This window comes from Solanum dulcamara, chromosome 3, assembly GCF_947179165.1.
Source record: "Solanum dulcamara chromosome 3, daSolDulc1.2, whole genome shotgun sequence".
In the NCBI taxonomy this organism is placed as follows: domain Eukaryota; kingdom Viridiplantae; phylum Streptophyta; class Magnoliopsida; order Solanales; family Solanaceae; genus Solanum; species Solanum dulcamara.
The window spans coordinates 57,402,960-57,423,399 of NC_077239.1; positions in this window are offsets into that span (position 1 = coordinate 57,402,960).

The window sequence follows — 20,440 nt, forward strand, 5'->3', positions numbered from 1 at the left end:
TGATTTTAGGTGTTGCAGGAGTATTTCGGTCGAAGAGGTTAAGGGTGCTGTGCATAGGATGCGCTGGGGAAGAGCGAACAAACCTGACGAGATTCTTGGGGAATTTTGGAAGAGCGCGAGCTCGGTAGGTTTGGAGTGGCTGACTAGGTTATTTAATGTCATATTTAAGACAACAATAATGCTCTAAGAATAGAGGTCGATCCTAATGATCTCTCTATACAAAAACAAAGGGGATATCCAGAGCTGCAAAAACTATAGAGGCATCAAGCTTCTAAGTCATACTATGAAAGTGTGGGAAAGAGTGGTAGAGATGAGGGTTAGGAGAGGCGTGTCTATTTCAGAGAATCAGTTCGGATTTATGCCGGGATGCTCAACTATAAAAGCCATCCATCTTATGAGGAGACTGGTAGAGCAGTATAGGGAGAGAAAGAGGGACTTGCATATGGTATTCATCGATCTAGAAAAGTCTTACGATAAAGTTCCATGAGAGATACTATGGAGATGTTTTGAGGCTAAAGGTGTACCTTTGGCGTACATTAGGGTGATCAAGGACATGTATGAGGGTGCCAAAACTAGGGTAAGGACAATAGGAGGGGACTCAGAGCACTTTTTAGTTGTGATGGGGTTGCATCAAGGATTAGCTCTGAGTCCATTTTTATTTGCCTTGGTGATGGATGGATTGACACGACAAATTCAAGGTGAGGTGTCATGGTGTATGCTTTTTGCGGATGACATAGTCCTAATCGATGATACTCATAGCGGAGTTAATGCTAAGCTGGAGGATTGGAGACATACCTTGGAGTATAAAGGGTTTAAGCTGAGTAGGACCAAGACAGAGTACTTAGAGTGTAAGTTCAGTAAGACACCTCAGGAGGTTGGCGCGGAAGTTAGGCTTGATGACCAAGTCATCCAAAAGAAAAGTAGTTTCAAGTACGTTGGGTCTATCATGCAAGGAAACGAGGAGATTGACGATGATGTCACACATCGTATTAGGGCAGGATGGATGAAATGGAGGCTCGCTTCTAGTATTCTATGTGACAAGAAGGTGCCACCACAACTTAAGGAAAAGTTCTACAAAGTGGTGGTTAGACCGGCTATGTTATATCGGGCGGAGTGTTGGCCAGTTAAGGTCTCTCACATTTAAAAGATGAAAGTATCTGAGATAAGAATGTTGAGATGGATGTGTGGGCATACTAGGAGCGACAGAATTAGAAATGAGGCTATTCTGGATAAGGTAGGAGTGGCCTTGGTGGAAGACAAGATGCGGGAAATACGATTGAGATGGTTTAGGAATGTGAAGAGGAGAGACACAAATGCCCCAATGCGGAGGTGTGAGAGGTTTGCCATGGATAATTTCAAAAGAGGTAGGGGTAGGTCAAAAAAATATTGGGGAGAGGTGATTAGACAGAACATGGCGCAGTTACAGCTTATCAAGGACATGATCTTAGATAGGAGGGTGTGGAGGACCCATATTAGGGTAGAAGGCTAGTACATAGTCTCGTTATTCTTCTGTATTAGTAGGCGCATTAGCGAACTATAATTTCTTATACTCTGACTTCTGTTATTATCTTTCTATTACTTTCTGTACTTTGATTACTCTATTTTATCTATGTTGCTTTTGTTATTTGTGTTATTCATTATTTTTTTTCCCATAACGCTTTGAACTTCTTAGCCTTATCTGACCTCTTTTATACTTCTTTTGAGCCAAGAGTCTCTGGGAAACAGCCTTCCTAACTTGGTAGGAGTAAGGTATGCGTATACTTTACCCTCCCCAGACACCACATTGTGGAATTTCACTGAGTTGTTGTTGTTGTTGTATTCTCATAAGAGAAGAATAGTACGTATGGAATATCTAAAATCATTAATGGTTTGCCCATCATTTTGTAGTATTTTTTGTTCCTTTTTTTTCCATTTTAATGTTAGTTTTATCATATTCTTTTTGGTTACTCATTTTAGTTTAAGAGATCTCTTGAAAGAGTAAAAGAAGAATTTAAGTCAATCTACTGATTTGAAATTGTACAATTTTTATAGGATTGAAATCGTGAACGCCTCTAAATTTTGACTTTCTTTTATTCTATTTGGCACATGAAATGAATTTTCAGTAAAAATTGGTGGTGTATTGATTTATATTTTATTAAGTGATGGCAGTTTTAAGAAAAATAAAATCAAAAGAGAGAGAAAAATCAAAAAACAAATGCGAAAGGAAGAAAACTATTGTGTAATACAAATGAAATGGTATATATCACATATGTGATGATGATTTGATTTTTGTATGGTGATGAGTAAATACTTGCAACAATCAATTGACAGAAAGGACAAATCCTGTTAATTTGATAAATGTTATTTAATTTAGTGTTTTGGTTGCATTTTCTTACTATTATAGCAAACGTTTAATATTCGTTTGAACAATCACATTGATCTTTGTTTAGTATGTACAATAGATATTGCTTTTGATGAGAATGTTCTCAATATCATATTATAATATTAGTGGGTTAATTGGGTAAAAATACATTATTTTAAACCACGTTAAGTGCAGAAGAGAAATTCAAAAAATTAAGCAAAGCTTCGGAGAAAGAAAGATATCGTATAAGAAGATCCTGACCAAATGGATGAATCATCAAGTCTCTAATTACTCATGGAGGAAGAATATTAAGTAGAGATCGATTTCACTTTTTTTTCCTACTCTTTGTAAGTTTGTACAATTTCTTAAAGCAATAGTTTCCTTTGATGAATCCTCAAAGCTAATATCAAGTACAAAATTATATATTTCAAGAATTTCAGTTTTTTAAAGTTATGTACAACATTTATATTTTTTGAATTGATATATTATGTACCCCAATAATCTATTTTAACTATAGTAGTAAAACATATTTGACACTTTAAATATTAAGAAATCTATACAATAAATATTCGCACCGCGCAAAGTTTACTAGGGGAATAATATGCCTCGAGCATTATTACTTTAACAGTGCAAATTATTGAATTAAAGAACATTATGCTCAGCAATTTTCAATCAAGATGATCATCCACTTTTTTTTCCAATTTTTTTGAGTTATTATTTGGCACATCCAACTTATTTAAATTATCCATTAATCTTAATAGTGATAATTTTGGAAAACCTGTGAATTTCTTGACAAAACATAAAGTCTATGTTGTACATTAGAATGTTATATACTTTATGAAACAAAAAAAAATTGATGCTTGATTAATTCACAATAGATCATTCAGTACTAGGAAGTCAACGAAAGATGCATGCTACAGTCGGATGACAATTTCAAATATTCTATTTTGTGTCAATATTTAAAAAAATATATTTGTAGTTATGATCAAGGAAAAAATCATCCATCAATTTGTAGTTGTGGTCGGGCCCTTCTCCGGACCCTGCGCATAGCGGGAGCTTTAGTGCACCGGGCTGCCCCCTTTAAGACCGCGCGAAGCGCGGACAAGTTACCTAGTTTCCACAAAGAGTTCTCTTTAAATAAATCAATTATTGAGGCCTTGAAGTTATACAAGGAGATGCTAGCTATTACACCTTTTGCATATTAAAGAAATGGTGAGTTTGAGTCGTATTTTGATCAAGAGAAAAACTACATAAAACATAGTTCTGAAACCATACAATGAGGAGAAACTCTCAACTAATATACATCGAAAACTGGCAGATTTAAGCTAAAACAATAGGATCGCAGATACGCATTTATGCGAACATACCACCAACAACTCATTTTCTTATTTGATAAAAAATGTAGTTGCAATCTACTATTATAATATTTTTACGGCCCATATTCACATAGAACTTAAGTAATGAATTACGTGAGAAGGAAATACAACAAAATAAGTATTTGGTTAAAATTTGTTGGAAATAAAATGCAAATTGAAAGATAAGATGTAGCAGGAATCCATTTTATTTTGAGTAGTTTTGGATCTTAACAGATAAGATGTAGCAGTTAACACCATACTTGGTCTACGAGGATTTAGCTTAGACATGAAGACCCAAACTTGGTGTTGATTTTTGACTTAAAGAAATCTTCAAGGATAGATTTCTAAGTTCAACCTATGTAACTAAAATAGTGAGGTAAACAAAAGAGAATAGAAACAGAGTATGTACTCGTGAGGTAACTTTACTTTACTGCCTAAAATTAATTCACCCATACAAAATATCTAGGCAATATTCACATTAACAGGAGTTAAACAAACGCATATCGGTAAATTAATCAACATTTCATCGAGCTCACATTAATTCATATTAACTATTTTTTATGCCTAGGCTTCATAAAATAAAGTAGCTAAATGAATTCAAATGGGCAGAATGAAGATAAATGTTACAAACAATATTTTACTTTCAGAAACTAAAAACAAACTTAGTACGAGGGCAATTACTAACCTTGTGTGGAGAAGCAAATTAGGGCTTTGAGGTCTCAAAGATTCCGACCAGAAACTCGAAAATCAAAAATCAGAGAAGACCAAAAGAAAATAGTAAAACTAGAGATTTGTGAATCTATGTGTGTGTCTTCGGATATGAATTATGGGTCCTTTTGGAGGTGAAAAATATAGTTATTTATAGGCAAATTCAGACTTGAAAATATGAATTTGAACTGAAAAATGAAGGCATTCAGGGAAAAGATGAGAAAAAGATTTTACAAATCTTACATTTTTTCTTTGTCAATTGCTTGAGCGGAAATTCCGCTGATAATGATAGACGTCATGAAGTGAAAGCCAGATTTTCAAAGAAAACGATATCGAGAAAAAGAAGTCATGAATCTATAATGTTTTTCTAGAAAATTCGGGAAGTAGGGATAAGGTTGGCAACGGACAGGTTTTAAAAATCTCCACTTGGCCGTTTTTATTATTATATATGAACATGGGACACCAATCCACAATTAAGGCCACTATCAACCTTCAATATATTAATAAAATAAAATGAAAAGTTATGAAACTCAATTGTAATATATCAACTGTGGGCCCAAAAAAAAACAAAGTTCACTTATCTTTTGAAACGAGTCATGACTGTACCTCAATCATTAAAAATTTATTTTTTTAATATTAGCCTACTATAAAATTAAATTTAAAATTCCTATTTTTTAAATTTAAACTTTACCTAAACTATAATTCTTACAACTTACAAGTTTCAAATTAAAAATTGAGAAGTTTTTTATAAAAAGTTAGTAACTAATTAATTAAGCTTCCAAATTTTGGATAATATACGAAAAATATTTATTTCTTAACAATTTAAAAAAATGTATTTGATCGAAAATAATTTAACCCTTAAGAACGATATTACTTGGTATAAATTTCTCAAAATGATAAAACATGCAACAAATATTTATGTATTTATATTTTACTTTATTTTTTAAGAAATAATATTTATGAAATAAATTTGCCGAATGAAATGAGAAAAAAAATATTTTTATATTTATATGAAAGTTTTGTTATTGTTGTTGTTGTTGTTGTTCTCTTCTTCTTCTTCTTCTTCCTCCTCCTCCTCCTCCTCCTCCTCCTCTTCCTCCTCCTCTTTCTCTTATTCCTTTATGTATTTATATTTTATTTTAATTTTTAAGAAATAATATTTATGAAATAAATTTGCCGAATGAAATGAGAAAAAAAATATTTTCATATTTATATGAAAGTTTTATTATTGTTGTTGTTGTTGTCCCTCCTCCTCCTCTTGCTCGTCCTTCTCTTCTTATTATTATTATTACTATTATTAATATTATTAGTACTACTACTATTATTATTACTACTACTATTATGATTATTATTACTACTATTATTATTACTATTATTGGTCAATATTCTCGAAAAACATACTCGGATAAAAAATTTGACAGCGCAGTTAGCTCTAGAATATCGAGTTTGATCTAGAACGACCCTTCATTAACTTTTCGAGGCTTCCGGTCCAATTCTGAGGTCCGTTGTGGAATTTGACTCAAAATGATCCTTGGGTGTGGAACCCACTTTCAATCGTAACGACCTCACATGGAAATTTTGACTACGTTATTGAGTCTGGAACATCGAATTTGGTGGGTAGCATATCTCATTTGCACACACGGAAATTCGAATGAATTTCGAGCACCCCATCAAAATATTTAAAATTGAGAACCATCAGCTTTTTAGCTGATAGACAAAATTGTCCTCCGCGATCGCTGGCCCTTGGCCGCGTTCGCGGAGGTGTGTGTGGTTGGCCTTCGGGTTCGTCGAGCCTAGGCTGCGTTCGCGGAGATATGAGGCTCTTGCCTCCCCGTTCGAGGTCCTCTAGCCACATTCGCGAAGGCCAAACTTCTTGACCTACGCATCGCGGGTCACTTAGGTCACATTCGCGAAGGCCAAGACCTTGGTCTTTTAATAAAAGACCAAGGATGAAGATCAGCCATAGCTCATAATTTCAAACCTCGATATCTCCTTCAAGACAAGTTCAAATTAAGCGATTTAAAGGTCTAAATTCAAGAGAATTTCAAAGGTAATCCATTGGTGAGCTTGGAAACTTGAGGAGAGGCTTTGTGTGGGGTGAATTTACGACACTATTTGTTGCCTTAGTCATTTTTGGATTAAATTTTTGTTGAACTTTAGGTGATTGTATCTTGATCATATGAGCTCCATTTTTTGCAATTTTTTAGGTGGGGTTTTGCGAAAGGAACGTTATGGTGTAATTTTTTGGGATTGGAAGAGTTTTGTTTTTGAGAAATCGCTGATCAAAGTTGCTGCCATTTTCGACTTTTTAGTTCAAATGATGAGAATTTTATTGCATGATCGTCTTGCATTATTTGTCCACCTCGAATTGTGTCATAATTTGATCCTTGAGCTTGTGGTGCTGCTTAAAACTTATTTTTGGGGACAATTTCGGATGCGGGACCCATATCTCCTGTTTTAGGTCTCGAAATTGGCCTGTCTCCAAAAATTATAAAATTAGCGTCTAAACGTCCGTAACGATATTTTGATTCTATTTTTGATAGTGTGGCAGCGTTTTGAGGCCGTTCGAAAGAGAAAAGCTCCTACATAGTGATTTGGAGCGCGCATGTTCAGCCCACAGGTAGGCTACGACCTTTCTTTCTTTAGATTGAGCTAGAATATGTGAAAGCATGTTGAAATATATGGAATTTGAGTTGGGTAGCTTATTTGTACATCTTAGGTGTTAGAAATCATATTTTAGGCTTTTATCGGGTTTTTCGGATAATTGGAAGCATGTTTTCCTTTTCGTTATTTATTAGTAGTGGAAGAAGGGTTGAACACTCATGTTGTTGATATTGTGAATCATGTTGGCCTTAGTATAGGTTGTAAATGTTTCTTAGTTGCCCGGACGTCGCTCCAACGGGCTTAGATCCTTGTAGAATGGCATAGCAGGCTAGTGCCTGATAGTTTGGCCTTATCTAGGTAGTAACCTTGCTTTTATGAGTTCCCTTATCCATACCTTGGCATTATTGTGTCTTTCAAAATGCATCGGCAATACTAGACTGTGTGAGTTTTCATTTTCGGCTCCAGTTTGAGTTTTGGTGGCATATCAGTTGACTCATTGGGAATAAGATTCTCAAAACTATTATCATTCAGTTGGAAAGGAGAATATTCAGCATCTTGGGATAATTATCGAGGAGTATTCGGGTACCCAGCCCCAGCCTCCGATCTGAATTTCCATCGGGGAGCATTCAGATATCCATTCCCGACCTTTACCGACTTGCTAGTATGACGAGCATCCAGGTACCTAGCCCCGACCTCGACCATACCGATATTTATGGCAAGTATCTGGGTACCCACCCCCTTCCTTGACTGTACAGATGCTTTATGGTGAGCATCGGAGTACCCAATCCCAGTCTAGACCACCTTGAATACTCGAGCGAGCATCTGGGTCCCAGTCATGGCCTGGACCCCTAAAGCATTCCTGGTTCATCGATTCTTGGAGATTCTTGGTTCGAAAATGAAATGTTTCTTCGATTCTTAGCATTACAGATTCTTAGTTCCTAGGCTTGGTAGTTATAGCTTATGGGGGTTCGTTCGGGTTTTTATTTTAACTTGTGCACGAGTTTCTGGGCTTATGGGGGGCAGTTGGGTGTAGTTAGTTGTAGTTCTCTTAGCTAGTACTTTTCCACCTTAGATGCTTATTATGATTCCCGTTTAGGTTTATTCCTTTTTTTCATATTGTTCTTACCTTTTCTGCTCAATTGGCCTATGATGCCTACTGGGTACCTTCTATCTTGGTACTCATACTACACTCTGCATTTTCTTTCTTGATGCATAACCAAGCACCATCTATCATCACGGATAAATCGAGCCTATTGCTGTCAACTTCGTGGACAAGTATGAGCACTTTCTGTTTTGAGATCATTTCTATCTCCTTCAGCTTGGATAACCCGTATTTCTCACTTCTAAGACTAGCCAGTTGATGTTTATATTTTTGGTCCACTTTGAGGACTTATACTCGTATTTTGTGTTGTAGCAGCTCTGTATTTGTGATCTTCAGGTTCTGGGAGGGATCCTTAGTTGTATATAACAAGTTTTGGGTTTACTTCCGCTTATCTATTTTAGCTTATGTTAAAAATTTCCTGTTCATTATTAGTTTCTTCCATCAAAACCAGTACTTGCCGTTCCGGAATACAGGTTAGCTTACCTACTAGTGGATTATAGTAGGTACCATCATGGCCTGAGAAATTGGTTTGTGACACTTTTACCAAAAACATATTTTCATACCCTTACAAAATTTTTGTTTTTTTAATTTAGAATATCGATAATAAAGATAAAAGTAATAATACTAAGAACAAAATATCATAGATTACGAATGTCAAAATATATAATTTATCGGGTAAGACTAAATATAAACTCATTTACTTAATAAAAGAAATCAGTTTTGAAAAATGCTTATTTAGTAGGATAGCAATCCAAAAGTAATTATAGGTTGGTCAAAATTGGGTGTCAACATCAAATATAACAAAGCTTCAAACCAAGAACGTTTATTCAAGCTTTACATGACATGACACTTGATAGAGATCTTTTCAAAAAAAAATTCCCAAAATTTATTTTCCTTAAAAAACTTTCTACATATGTCAAAATATTTTGCATAAAATATAATTGCCTTGTATCTATCAAAAAGTGGGAGATCGATGAAATCGACCGAAGATAGCAAGACAAGGAGAAAACAATCAAAGAAATCAACATAGATTAGTTTGTTTAAAACTAACAAATTTTCTGTGGATGCGGGAAAAGTCTTTAATTTATTATTTTTTTTATAGAAAGGAAGTGATTCGGGATTCCAGCAACAAGCCTTGCTCAAATCCCCAGCAAGATAGGATCTATAATAAACATTCAAACGGTTGACAACAAGTCGGAGTAAGTGTCAAGAAAACACCATTTCATCATATTGCATTTTTCAGCATCAAGGATGGTTAAAAGAGAAGTTATTAATACCTAGAGGGTCATTTATGTCATATTATCAAATGAGATGATATTGTTACCCAGAGGGACATCATTTTCATTGCTCATAAGGACATCATGTTCATATCAATGTCGAGGAGGACATCATCTTCATTTCATTACCGAGGGGGACATCATTTTCATATCAATTCCAAGGTGGACATCATCTTTATTTCATTTCCGAGAGGGACATCATATTCATTTCATCGTAAAAGAGGACATCATCTTCATTTCATTGCCAAGGGGTACATTATTTTCATATCAATGCCCAGGGAGACATCATATTCATTTCATCACAGAGGGGTACATTATTTTCATATCATTGCTGAGGGACATCATCTTTATTACCTAGAGGGACATCATCTTTACTACCTAGAGGGACATCGTCTTTATTGCCCAAAGGGAAATCGTCTTCACTACCCGGGGGGACATTGTCTTTACTGTGCAGAGGTACATCATCTTAACTACCTAGAGGGATATCAACTTTATTACCCACAGGGACATCGTCTTAACTGCCCAGAGAGACATCAACTTTATTATCCAGAGGCACATTGTCTTTACTACCTAGAGGGATGTCGTCTTTACCAGCAAGAGGAACATCATCTTGACCACCCAAAGGGACATCGTCTTTACCACCCAGAAGGACATCATCTTCATTACCCAAAAGGACATTGTCTTCATTACCTAGAAGGACATCATCTATATACCATTGCAAGAAAGTCATCAATATAACATCATCGTCGAGCGGGACATCAACATAATGCATCATCACGAGCGGCATCATCTCTATACCATTGCAAGAAAGTCATCAACATAACGTTATTGCCGAGGAGGCCATCAACATAATGTATCACCATGAGTGACATCAACTCCACACTATTGCAAGAAAATCATCAACATAATGTCATCTCTGAGGGGGCCATCAACATAATGCCTCACATTGACATATTGCATCATATCCATTTTGCAATATAAGCTTTATTTGATCTACGTCAAATTAAAGGAAGCTGACTTCAAAGGTTCAAAGAGATGAATATGTTCCGACATAGTAAAGACACTACCTCTCCATTTCAATTATATTTTATACTAATGAGTTTTGTCTCAGTCATTTTCGGGAGCATCCAGGAGGATTAATTCTCAAACAAACAACAAATGCAGACGACATCAAATAGGATGCATGTAACACCCCTCAAAATGCTCACAAGTGCCTTAAGAATGACATGGGAATAGGCCGCTCATGTAATGCGTTATCCTTAATCTTTTTAGAAAATTCGAGTTCAGAATATCGATCAGGGGGTCAAAATCTGTGGAAAAATGGTATTGGTGGATTTTTAGGATTCGTATATCGGAAGAAAGATTTTTAAAGAAATTCACAAAATAGTAGGATCAGGGACAGGTCCGCGACGCAGACCTGGGAGAGTTTTTTGGCCGAGTTAAATTTTTTTAAGGGCGTTTTAGACCTCTTCTAAATTATTAGTCAATGAACCTAGACATTTTTAGGGCCTAATCTGACTCTATAAATTTACCTAAACCCCTAATTCTACTCATTCTTCGACAATTCATCTATCAAATATTTTTCTCTCTACAAAAAGGCTCTCAAGGATTTCCATTAAAAAATTCAAGTAATCTACTCAATTTCTCCATCAAACTCTCAAATTCTTCCAATTATTTTTGTTCTTACTTAAGGTATGTGGGTATTGATTCATGGATCATTTCATCCATGAATCCCAATCAATATCTCAAGGTTTTCTATCAAATTAAAGTATGATATTTTATGAGTTTTGTGATCTCTATTCTTATTGCATGAATTATAATTTAAAGTTTGATCATAAGTCTATTTTGATATAAATTTATGGTTATTGCATTGAATTGAAGAGTTTTCTATGAATTCTCTTATTTTAATCTTTAGGGTTCATGTTTGAAATTATGAGTATTTTGAATTATACTTTCAAAGAATATTATTTATATGAATTATGTATAGGCTGATATAAAGTTTACGATCATGCATGTTTTAAGACATAATTTTTAAAGTCAATTGATTATGCAATTGAGTTTTACTCTAAGTTCAAGGTATGAATTTTATGCAAGGTATGAAGTAAGGTGACTTAGGGACCTATATGGTGACCTAAGGCCTAACGATATTAATTATGCAAATATGATTGTAATGATAAAAAGACAATTCTCACATTACAAGTATGTTATGAAAAGGAGCTACCCTATGATTTCAAACCTATGATCATGACTATGATTTATGTAATTATGCTTTCTATGCTATGCACGTATTTTGTGGGATTTGACTTAGCACCGAGTAGACGTGAGGTGGGGGCCTTACCAAAAGCCATAGTAGCAGCTTCATGTCTCATAAACTACGTGCCAGCATAGGTTGCTTTTATGGCCTAGCTAGTGGATCCACAAATAGCACTTGTTCATGATCAGGAGTACACCTTGGCAAAGTAGCCTCCTCCTTCTCGATGTGGGTATCATCGGATACCATGTTATAGCTCGCATTGTCTTATTGTCGGTTATGGTTCCTATCCCACAAATGTATGATCTCTTAAGTATGTTATGATTTTGAATTTATGCTTTTAAATTCTTTGGTCAATATAATTTTCTCATGACTTTACTTATTCCATCTTATCATGTGTTTTACTTGACCTTTGCATTCCATGATTTTTACGTTGCATGTCACTCCCACATACTTAGTACATTCCAATGTACTAATGCATACTTTTTGCCTACATTATATCATAATGTAGGGGATGAGGTTGAAGATCCTAATCGTCCACGTAACTAGTAGGCGTTCTCTATCCGACTGTGTTGTGGTGAGTCCTCATTGATTGGGGATAAATTTTCAAGTTGCTTACTGTTTTCTTTTCAAAAGACTTTTGTTTACATTGTATATTGAGGGTGAGATACGGATATTTCTTATCCCCCACCCATACTAATTCTTAAAGGCATCTAGTTGGACATATGTTCGAGTCTATGTAGTCATAAGACATTTTCAGATTTCAATTCATGTTTTAGACTCTCTTATGATGTTTTCGCTTTTATATTTTACCTTATGTGTGCTTATGATATATACAAGAGGCTTGATTGGAGCCCTATGGGGTTTCATCACCGTGTTATGACTAGTCCCTAGGTTGGGTCATGACAATGCAGCAGAACGTGGAATTTGTTTCTAAGCAATGAAATGGATATAGTCCTAAGATGAATATCAAATTCTTTGGACGAGGACTAAGGAGCAACTTCCACTACAATCAAACCACACCCCTATCAAAGGATTTCTTGGGGTCTATAAGTTTCAGTTTCACATCCGAAAACTTCGACTCTCACTAGAGGCAACTTTTAAATCCGAGTGACAATGCATCGAGAGATATGAAAATTATGTCGGTGTAAGTTCTTAATTATGAGTGTGAAGTGCACCACATTCATGTCTAAGAAGTTGCAAGCCTCTTTTTCAGGCTCGATTTATTTTTCACTCCTCTCTACCGAAGGTTACCTTAGCATAAGTGATTCTCTGTTCAACCGACTGAGTAGAACTACAAGCAGTCAGATTTCCATGTCTAGGAACATGTAGGGGGGCTCGATGTTGAAAATTCGATTATACTCCAACAAAATTTCTCATATCATTTCCGAGCATTCTAGTTTCTCCATAAATTCGACACCGGGATAGCTTTTATATTCTTTCAAATTTGTGTGCCAAATCAAACGTTTTGAACTACAAGTGGTCTGAATTCTCATATAGCCTGAGATATGTAGGAAATCCGATATCGGGGTCCGACCATATTTCCCACAATCCGTACTAATCCCTTTTTAAAAGATGGAGATGTGGTCGATCTAAATTGAATTTGTCAATTTTCTTTGCCCAGGATCTCTTTCATCGATCATATTCAAAGAAAGGGACAAGTGTTGACACTCAATTTTGATCCTCCACAACGTATATTAGTTATCGAGTTTCTTCAATTTCAAACAATATTAAAATAATTAGCTAGTAAAAGTCTAAAAATATTCTTCAATTATTCTAAAGTAATTTTGGCATTTTTATAATTCTTGAACGATATATATATGTATATATATATATATATATATATATATATATATGTATATATATATATATATGTATATATATATATATATAATTATTTATATAATTATTACTTTTTATCATTATTCGAAATTATCTCAAAAAGATTTTTTTTAACTAAATATTTTGTTAATTGGTTTGGATTAATTAATAGATTTATATTTTAAGTTAATTAGTTTAAAATTAAGTTAATTATTTTACTTTGTCCAGACTAAGAAACTCGTTAATTAATTAATGTTAATCCATCCTATTTAAATTCTATACGAATTCCCTAATTAAATTCAATATGGCTAATTTCTTAATTTAATTGGCTATAATTGAAACTATATACCTTTTTTATAATTTACAAATCTAGCAACTTTCACCCAATTCCCTTTTCAATTTTAGTACTTTTTCCCTATAATTCACCACCCAACCGACCCAAATATTTCACAAACCCACACATATACACCAACACGTATCCAATTTCTTACAACACATATACTTACCCACCCTTCCTATATGTCATATCACCACAACTCCAATTCCCTATACTACAATTAGACAACAACACCACACCACACCATTCCTACAAACACATACCGAACATTACAATCTATGCAACAGCAACCAACCCCATTCCCACTAACCTATACAATTCCCTGACAACACATATATACTTACACGTATACCAACATTACAATAATATACAACTGCAACCCCACCGACCCCTAAAACAACGGCCCATACATACCAGTACATAGGCGCATACCAGTACGCATATGTATTTTAGCCCTTCTATTTTAGCCTTTCTAGCCCTCAATATTTTAGCTCATTTTCGTCATAGTTTAGATAATTATCCAGTGAATTACTTTTGGCTATTCAAATTCTATATTTGTGTCCATGTTTAAATTACCAAAAGACAGTCTTCTCATGACCAAAATATGCCTACTAGTTGGCTGTTTTTTTTTCTAGATTTTTTTATGTATTATTTTAGTATGAACAGCATATTACAAATGATGTTATGTTCATTCATATGTATCGGTTAAAAAAAGTGCACTGTTTTTTCCTTACTTGCTGAATTTATTTAGTTAAATCCATGTCTAAAAATGCTAGTATAATGGTCTTTCTGTTTAAATAAATATACTCTAAATCTTGTTTAGCTCTAATTTTATAATAAGGTTATATAATGGCTTATTTTCCTTGTTCTCTAGAAGCTTATGCTTGGCAGTAATTATGCTCTTCCTTTAGAACTTGTTAGCCATTAATCACTATATTTGGCGTGTAAAAATAGGAGGATAATTTAGTTATTATTGAAAGGTCTAAAAATTGATATTAATGTCCCAAATGCTAGCATTTTATAGTGGTCTCACTCAGTTTGATCTCTTTGTTTCTAATTGTTGCTGCTGAAAAAATTTCCAAGACGTTGCCTGCTTTCCCTCAATTATTAAGTTAAATATGATGTCTAACCATATATAGTTCTCTTAGTAGTTTATTGCTTAAATTTAATTCCTCATGAATTGCTCACATGAATGATATATTCATCTTAGACATAAGTTGTGAGTTTCTGGATGTTTATTCTTACTTAAATCATCGTTTCAATGGTTTGTATTGAACTTGATATGGTAGTATCTTATGTCTAAATGATAGTTAACCTTCATTAATTCTTATCATCTTTTTTTGTGCATTTAACTCCATACGAGTCTATTTGGACTACCTGTCTCCTCTTTTCATATTGAGTTATGCCACAAAGGCCCAAACTCAACTCTTCATTGAGTCAACCTCGTCAAATGGGCTAATGAGACAAATGGAAGCTATTACATGGTGTACGAAAAGCTAATATACACGGGTTGAAGAATAAAATTAGGTTGTATATAGCCATTATACATCGATATACACGGGTTTCATACCATTATGGCAAGTCTATATCTGAACTAGCCTGATGCGGCTGCGATAGAGGAGCACGGTCTTTCTTTGCAATTTTCAAAAAGATGGCTCTAAGAAGACCACTATTTTCAAGGGGAGATAATGTCAATGAAGGCCCAAGCTCCCCCGGTTCCTCAATACAATGGTCCTCTACTAGACCAAGTGACTAATGTGGAGTTACGAATTGCTATTACTATACTAGCTTGAGTGGTGACCAACCAAGGTGTTGTGGCTCCTCCTAATGCTCCTACTCCAGCCTCAAGAGTAAGGGACTTTACACGAATGAATCCTCCAGAGTTTCATGGATCAAAAGTCAATAAGGATCCTCAAGAGTTCATTGACGAGGTCTATAAGATAGTAAGTATTATGGAGGTAACTTCGGAAGAAAAAGCAGAGTTGGCAGCTTACCAACTCAAGGGTGTTTCTCAAATATGGTATACTAAATGTAAGTTGGAGAGGGCGGATGAAGGTCCTATTGAATGGGAAGCTTTCAAACTTGCTTTCCTTGATCACTTTTTCCCTCTTGATTTAAGGGAGGCTAAAGTGTTGGAGTTCATAAATCTTCGACTAGGCAATATGGAGATGATGGACTATGCCCTTAAATTTACTAAGGTATCCAAGTATGCTTCTTCAATGGTTGCCGATCCATATGCCCGAATGAGTAAATTCATATCGGAGGTATCCGACTTAGTTGCTAAGGAATGTTGCACTGCTATGCTTGTTAAGGAGATAGACATATCTCAGCTCATGACTTTTGCTGAACAAATTGAAGGAGAAAAGCTCAAGTAATTAAGGATGAGGGATTCTAAGAGGGCCTGATATGAAGGTGGGTTCTCCAATGCTAGGACCATTGGTAGCAGTAGACGCTCTCATCAAGGAAAAAGCTCGGGGAAGAAGTTTGCTAAGGATAGGGTGCCATACCCTAAAGCTCAAGGATAAGGAGGTGTAAATTCTAGTAAGCCTTCTTTTCCAAGATGTGCAAAGTGTGGAAGAAATCATGGAGGAAAGTGTTTGATCGGAATGGGTGCTTGCTATGTATGTGTAAACATGGAACATAAGCAATCCGAGTGCCCTCTTGTTACCAAAAAGGGTGGAGATGGTCGTTCTATAGGAGGCCAAGTGCAACAAGACGCCCAAGCTCAACCCAAGGGTGGCCAACGTAACAACCGATTATATGCTCTTCATGCTAGGCAAGAGGTTGATGAGGCTCCCGATGTGGTCACGAGTATGTTATGAGTCTTTAACTATGATGTTTATGCATTGCTTGATCTGGGTGCCAATTTGTCTTTTGTTACTTCTTAGTTACTCCTTATATTGCTATGAGATTTGATGTGTGCCCCAAAGTGTTGATAGAGCCTTTTTCAGTTTATACCCCCATTGGTGGTTCGGTATTAGCCCAGAGAGCTTATAGAAATTATCCCGTATGGGTCTTGAACAAATTTATTCCATGTGACCTTGTTGAACTTGATATGACTGATTTCGACATCATTCTTGGTATGGATTAGTTATATGCCGCTTATGCGTCTACATGTTGTAGAACTCGTATGGTTAACTTTCACTTTCCTAATGAGCCTATTCTTGAATTGAAGGGTAATGATTCAGTGGTTAAGGGTCGATTCATCTCATGTATTAAGGCCCAAAAAATAATTTCCAAAAGGTGCATTTATCATATGGTGCGAGTTAAGGACATTGATTCCAAAACTCCTACTCTTGAGTCGGTCTCTATAGTTAATGAGTTTTTCGACGTGTTTCCTGATAATTTGCTCGGTATTCCTCCCGAAAGGGATATTGACTTTGTCATAGATCTCCTTCCCGATACCCAACCTATCTCTATTTCTCCTTATCATATGGCTTTAGTGGAACTTAAGGAGTTGAAAAACAATTGAAGAATTTGTTGGATAAGGGTTTTATAAGACTAGTTATTTCACCATGGGGTGCTCCCGTGTTATTTGTTAGGAAGAAGGATGGGTCACTCCGAATGTGTATAGACTACCGTCAATTGAATAAGGTCATCATAAAGAACAAATATCCAATCCCAAGGATAGATTACTTGTTTGATCAATTACAAGGAGCAAGCTACTTTTCTAAGATTGACCTCAATTTCGGTTATCATCAAGTGAGGGTAAGGGAGTGTGATATTCCCAAGATGACTTTTCGGATAAGGTATGGTCATTTTGAATTTGTAGTAATATCGTTTGGGTTGAAAAATGCTCCCGCTATATTCATGGATTTGATGAATCGTATTTTTAAGCCACATTTGGATATGTTTGTAGTGGTGTTTATTGATGATATCGTGATTTAATCTCGAAATAAGAAAGATCATATGGGTCACTTGAGGATTATGTTGCAAACATTGAGGAAAAAGAAATTATTCACTAAATTTAGTAAGTGCGATTTTTTTCTAAGAGAGGTTGCATTTCTTGGCCATGTGATGTTCGATGATAGGATTAAAGTAGATCTAAAGAAAATAGAGGCAGTTAAGAATTGGCCTAGACCATTATCTCTTTTGGACATTAGAAGCTTTTTGGGCTTAGCCAGATACTACAGAAGGTTTGTTGAAGGGTTCTCATCTATTGCTTTGCCTTTAACTAAGTTGACACAAAAGAAGGCAAAATTCTAATGGTCGGAAAAATGTGATAAAAGTTTCCAAATATTGAAAGATTGTCTTACGTCAGCTTCTATTTTGACATTGCCTAAAGTTTCAGATGGGTTTGTTGTTTATTTTGATGCTTTGCGTGTTGGTTTGGGTTGTGTCTTGATGCAACATGGTAAGGTTATAGCCTATACCTCTAGGAAACTTAAAGTACATGAAAGAAACTATCCAACCCATGATTTTGAACTTGCAGCGGTTGTGTTTACATTGAAAATTTGGCGCCATTATCTTTATGGGGTGCAGGTTGATGTGTTTACCAACCACAGAAGCTTGCAATATGTGTTTAGTTAAAGGGACTTGAACCTTAGGCAAAGGAGGTGGCTTGAACTCCTAAAAGACTATGACATGGGCAAATATTATAGTCGATGCTCTTATTTGGTTGTCTATGGGTAGTGTTGCACATGTTGAGAAAGGTAAAATGGAATTGGGCAAAGAGGCCCATAGATTGACACATCTAGGAGTGCGTTTGGTTGATTCCAATGATGCAGGTGTTCTTATACAAAATGGTTCAAAATCGTCTCTTGTGGCAGACGTCAAGGCCAAACAAAAAAATGATCCAATTTTTATTGAATTGAAGATGTCGGTTGCCAAAAAATCCATTGAGGCTTCCTCCCTAGGAGAAGATGGGGTACTACATTACCAAGGTCTGTTGTGTCTTTCAAATGTTGATGGAATAAAAGAGTTGATATTGAATGAGGCCCATAGTTCTCGATATTCAATTCATCCGAGATCCACCAAGATGTATCGTGACTTGAGGGAAGTGTATTGGTGGAATGACATAAAGAAGAACATAGAGGAGTTCGTGGCTAGGTGTCCTAATTGCCAATAAGTGAAAGTTGAACATCAAAGGCCGGGAGGTCTAGCTCAAGAAATCAAAATTCCTACATGGAAGTGGGAAGATTTGAATATGGACTTTGTCATGGGTTTGCCTCGTTCTAGAAGACAACATGATTCTATTTGGGTCATTGTGGACCGAATGACCAAATTGACATATTTTCTATCGGTCAAAACTTCTTATGGTACCGAAGACTATGCTAAGTTGTACATTCGTGAACTTGTGAAACTTCATTGTTCCTTTGTCGATTATATTGGATAGAGGTACTCAATTTAGTTCACATTTTTGGAAGTCATTTCATAAAGGTCTAGGCACTAAAGTCAAGCTAAGTACCGTTTTTCATCCTCAAACCAATGGACAAGATGAGAGAACAATTCAAACCTTGGAGTATATGTTAAGGGAATGTGTGATTGACCTTAGAGGAAGTTGGGATGACCATTTGCCATTGATTGAGTTTGCCTACAATAATAGTTATCACTCTAGCATCCAAATGGCTCCTTTTGATGCCTTGTATGGGAGAAGATGTAGGTCTCTTGTGGGGTAGTTTAAAGTTGGTGAAATGGCGTTGATTGGTCCCAATTTGGTAATTGATGCAATGGAGAAATTAAGGCTCATAAGAGAAAGATTGAAAAGGGCTCAAAGTCATTAAAAGTCTTATTCGAACACCAGGAGGAGAGAGCTTGAATTTGATGTGGATGATATGGTGTATTTGACGATTTCACCTATAAAAGGGGTAATGAGGTTTGGTAAGAAAGGGAAGTTGAGCCCTAGATATATAGGACCTTATAAGATATTGAAGCGCATTGGCAAGGTAGCATATGAGTTAGACTTGCCATTTGAGTTGGCTTTAGTTCATCCGGTATTTCATGTGTCGATGTTGAGGAAGTTTGTGGGTTATCCAAATTCTATTGTGCCAAGGAAGAACGTGAGTATTGAAGAGAATTTGACTTATGAGGAGGTACCAATTGAGATTTTAGACAGGCAAGTGAAGAGGCTGAGAAATAAAGACATTGCATCTGTCAAAGTCTTAAGGAGGAATCAACAAGTAGAGAGTATTACGTGGGAAGCGGAATCAGACATGATGAAGTGATATCCTTATCTCTTTCCTTTCACTCAAGACTAAAGGTACTAAGTTGCTCATGATCAAATCGATTAAACTTCTACGCTTCAGTTCCATATGTCATTCATATGCATGCATGATTCATGAAAATGATTTCTCTCAAGGACTATGTTTTATTTTAAGTATGAAGTTTACATGTTCTATGCATTTTTCAAAGTGTCCCCATATTCATGTAGGGTTTCTAAATTCTTTTTCCATGTCTTTTCTATATTAGTTGAATCTCATTCGAAAACGAATGTTTCCAAGTGGGAGATATTGTAACACCCCTCAAAATGCTCACAAGTGCCTTAAGAATGCCTTGAGAATAGGCCGCTCATGTAATGCGTTATCCTTAATCTTTTTGGAAAAATCAAGTTCGAAATATCGAGCAGGGGGTTAAAACTTGCGGAAAAATAATCTAGGTGGATTTTTAGGAGCCGTATATCGGAAGATAGATTTTCAAAGAAATTC